General features: G+C 32.6%; 1 pseudogene across 1 annotated transcript; it reads left to right on the forward strand.

Moving 5' to 3' along the window:
- The first annotated feature begins 374 nt into the window (after window positions 1–374).
- On the forward strand, window positions 375–3,537 carry LOC120080396 ((R)-mandelonitrile lyase 1-like; annotated as a pseudogene). The gene is made up of 4 exons (XR_016530255.1): window positions 375–493; window positions 587–1,235; window positions 1,636–2,480; window positions 3,356–3,537. The product of XR_016530255.1 is annotated as a (R)-mandelonitrile lyase 1-like (transcript).
- Window positions 3,538–4,822: the final 1,285 nt, after the last annotated feature.

Raw genomic sequence — 4,822 nt, forward strand, 5'->3', positions numbered from 1 at the left:
ATTAACGAAAAAATATTACTTGTCTCCTAAATTCTTATTAAATTAGCAAATTATCATTATTATTTCGTCGAAACGAGTATTACTCAAATGATATATGGATGTGCTAGTTCCAAAAGGTCCATCTTTGAATCCCCTACCCATTTTTGAGAAAAAGCAAAAAAAAAAAAATTGCACAAATTTAAGTTTGATTAATAAACCATAAAATAAGTATATTCAAACCCACACACTTTTAAGAAAAACTGATTTTTTTTCCGATTAATCTTGACCAACTATTTACATCCATGACGATAATTCTCATTTTCAGATTCAAATTCGCGTGTTTTATATATATATATATATATATATATGTTTAATCAAACGGGCCTCACCACATAAAGAAATTTGAAATACATGGAGCACAGTCTTATGGCTGCCTTTCTGCTATTCATTCTTATGTCTATGCTTCACTTTCAATTGGGAGTCCCCCTCTCCTCAAACACTAACCCCAATGAAGGTAATAAAAAAAACCTCTTTCTCTCAACATCATTTAATAACGGTTGCCTCTAATAGTTTTATTGTAAATATACTTTTTTTTTCCTTTCTTCAGATGTTAGATACATGAATTTTACAAGATGCTAGTGAGTTACCAGTAAAGGGAGATTACGACTATATCATAATAGGAGGAGGAACAGCAGGGTGTCCATTAGCTGCAACCTTATCATCAAATTTCTCAGTTCTCCTTCTTGAAAGAGGCAGTGAACCCACTAAATATCCTACTGTATTGAGTGAACAAACTTTCCCGAACGTCTTCACTATTGAAGATGATGGCAAAAATCCTTTCCAACGATTTGTCTCTGAGGATGGTGTAGAGATTATAAGAGGACGAGTCCTTGGTGGTTCTAGTATGCTCAATGCTGGCTTCTACTCAAGAGGGCATCCTGAGTATTTTGAAAATGCAGGAGTTAATTGGGACATGAAATTGGTGGAAGAGGCTTATGAATGGGTTGAAGAGTGTGTGGTGTTTCAGGCAAATTTGAATAATGGTTGGCAATACGCTTTTAGAAAGGCATTGTTGGGAGCTGGTGTTGGCCCTTATAATGGGTTTGATTTGAAGCATCGTATGGGGACTAAAATTGGAGGCTCCATCTTTGATAAAGAAGGAAACAGACATGGAGCTGTGGAGCTTCCAAATAAGGCTGAACCCAACAATCCTAAAGTTGCAATCCAAGCCACAGTACAGAAAATCCTCTTTTCTGGTTAGTGCTAAATGAAATGAATCTCACCTCATTTCAAGTCTCCATGAAATGGCTTTTAACTTACACATTTAAAAAATACTTATATGAGTTATAAATAGAGCAATACTTAGGTATATAAATAGAGCAATACAAAACATAAAGAAACATCGATTTTGAATATGAATATGATAACTAATAACAGGATCTTTAACTAGGTTTAGAAGTAAAATCTATTTATTAATTTAAGTATATTTTATAGAAATTTCTTTATTTCCATCAATATATATTTTCTTGATATATACATCCATCTACACATTAAATTCATTTTAATCCTCGTTCTAAACGCACTATTGATATTCCAAAGAGAATAGTGACTTCCTGAAACATTTTCACGTTGATTTCTTTTCTTCAACTTGTGTAGGTTTATCTGCAAGTGGGGTTTTGTATTCAGACTCGAACGGAAAGTTGCATACAGCATCCATCCGACAGAAAGGTGAGATAATTGTAAGTGCCGAAACCGTTGGAAGCCCTCAACATCTCCTTCTAAGTGGGGTTGGTCCAAAATCTCATCTTTCATCCTTAAAACTACCTGTCGTCCTTGACAAATCACATGTCGGACAATCCATGTCGGACAATCCTCGTTTCACTATCCACGTTGTGCTTCCATATCCAATGGCTGTATCGGCTGTAAAAGCTGTAGGACTTTAGAGAACAATATCCATCTTCAGTCTATCACATGTTATTTACCATTTTCACTGCCACCGTCATCTAGCCTTGTTCCTCCTGGATTAGATTCCGTCAGTTTGAGCCTAGCCAGCATCGTTGGAAAATTCTCCGAGGTTCTTTCTGAGGGGTCGTTACATCTGACTTCTTCCACTGATGTAAACCAAAATCCCACTGTCAGTTTTAATTACTATTCTCATCCTGATGATCTTGCTAAATGTGTTAGAGGAGTAAGAAAAATGGGAGATGTTCTTAAAACCCCAGCAATGGAAAAGATTAAGATCAAGATTTTGAGGGTAATAAAAGATTCGCATTTTTGGAACCTCAGTTGCCTGAAAATTTGTCGGATGTTAGTTTGGTTGAAGAGTACTGTAAAAAGACAGTGACAACTTATTGGCATTACCATGGAGGATGTTTAGTCGGAAAAGTTGTCGACGGTAATTACAGAGTCATCGGAATTAAAAATCTTCGTGTAGTGGATGGTTCAACTTTCAATGATTCACCTGGAACCAATCCTATGGCCACTCTTATGATGCTCGGCCGGTGAGTTTTTAAAATACATATTTTCTCTGTTTTCAGTTTATTATATCTTCTCTCCCATTGATTTTACTCTGTTTTGATAATGGTTTGGTTTCTAATTTTGCATTTTGAAATGTTTAATTGTTTTTTTTTTTTTTTTTTTTAACATTCAGTGCGGCCCAAACTAGACGTACTAAAAGTGTGGTGGAAAAAAAATTATAAATTGACTTTTTGGACTTTACCCTTCGTTAGGATAGTTTTAACCTCTCTTAAAGACATTTTTTTAGATTCAAACTTTAGTTTAGATATTTAAAAGATTGTTAGAAGGTAGATATGAGTTGTTTTAAATATAGAAACTAATATATATATATATATTTCAATATAGTAACATTCCACTGTCTACGAGTTATAGATAATGATAGACACTGATAGATGTCTATCATTAGCAATCACTAATACACGTGACATTTTGTTATATTTAAAAATATTCTAAGCAGTTTTTTCATTTATGATCTTAATTTTATAATAGAAATTAGCTTTTATGATCTTATTTTTTTTTTAAAAAAAGTCAAATGGTTACAAAACAGTAATTTAATTATTTATTTTTTATTCTCGAAAGTTTAGAAACAAAAAATATGAATAGTTATCAAACAGGTCAGTTTGTTAAAAAAAGAGAAATAGGTAGCAGAGAATAGAAACGAGAAAGTTATTAAATATACCCCACTAATAGAGAGCTTCTAGTACTCGTTATTCTTGAGATTATTACTCTGAGTTGCTTTTAAGTTTAATGATATATGTGTAAGGAATTTGAACCTTTAATTTCTTCTCAAGATATATATTTAAGACAGTTGAATTTTGCTTAACTTGTTTAATAACAGAATTTTTAAATTGTTTTGCAGATATGTTGGGCGTAAATATTGCAAGAAAGATCAAAATTTTTAGCAAGTATATCGGGCTTAATATATCGTAAGAAAGATGAAGTCGAAAGAGTTTAAACTACTCGTGGGCGTTTCATAACAATCTTGGCGATTCTTGTATCTTATTTCCAATTTTTAATAAATAAATGTAATTCGGATGTATAACCTAATTGAGATGTCTTATTGTATCTAGGATCACTCTCATCTAGTATTTCATTAAAAAATGAATAAATGTGATTTAACTTGAGGGTGAAAAAGAAAACTTATCGTTAAGAGGAGAAAAAAAACTTGAAAGAAGCCATGTTTGGCAGATAAATAAAAATTAAATCAAAATTATTAATAATAGGAACAAAGAGATGCATTTTGAGCCATCCAAATTAAATTGGCCGAAATCTATATATAAATCTTTGAAGGTGAGTATAGCTAGCGGATTACTTGCACCATCAAACTTTGAAGTTGAAGGTCCTAATTAATCTATATAATGATAATAAAAGTAGGTCAGGATTAATAAGAAGGTTCTAGCACCTCTAACACAACATTTAAAAAAGTGATTACCAATTAAGAAATTATAAAAGCTGAAAGGGAGATTGATTGCTTGGATAGAAATATTCGGACTTACTTTAGAGATAGGTGATACTACTTTTAGAATGTCCTTGAAGAAAGCAAAATTTTTGTGACAATATTTTGTATATGTATATGAATGTTGATTAAGCATGTCCTTTTATGTGATTGATTAGGTAAATTTATGATTGACAAGTATGTATACTATTTTAGCATGAATTGTGATTTAATGTGACTTTATCTAAGATTTGCATGTGTTATATGAAATCTAAAAATTGATAAACTATGAAATGAATAGTCTTCTACGCACATGACACAATTAACTTCTATTGGCACATGACGCGATTAACGCTCTGGAATGGCACATAACACAGTTTTGACCGATCTTGGCTAAATATGAGAAAAAGATAATGGATTAGTGGGGCAGTTGACCATTTTGTCATTGACCAAGCACATATTGAGAAACAGACACGTAAACAATTAGGTTGAGGCACAAATATCTCGCTCTCTTTAAGGAGATTTAAGCCTTCTGCATTGTGTATTGAATTTCTTAATACCAACTACCAGTGCAACTGATGAACGTATCTTTTTGGTGTCACTCCCAAAAGACCGCCAATCAAATAATATTTATAAATTACCGAACAAACTACTTATACTAACTAGTATTACAAGCGGCAATTCCAAGGTCGAACCTCAGGGTAGCATGAAAGATTTGTTCCTCGAAGAATATTTTAAGGTAAAGTAGTAAAATTGGGGGGGGTTGGCGTGGATTGGATAAGTCAAATTGTAATGAAATAAAATATAGAAATGCAATTAATAGAGACACTCTAATTTAGAGGACGAATATCAGAATGACTCAATGTAATATTGTCCATCGAAGTATTAGAA

Source organism: Benincasa hispida, chromosome 6 (assembly GCF_027475165.1).
Source record: "Benincasa hispida cultivar pf3 chromosome 6, pf3_genome.v1.1, whole genome shotgun sequence".
NCBI classification, from domain to species: Eukaryota; Viridiplantae; Streptophyta; class Magnoliopsida; order Cucurbitales; family Cucurbitaceae; genus Benincasa; species Benincasa hispida.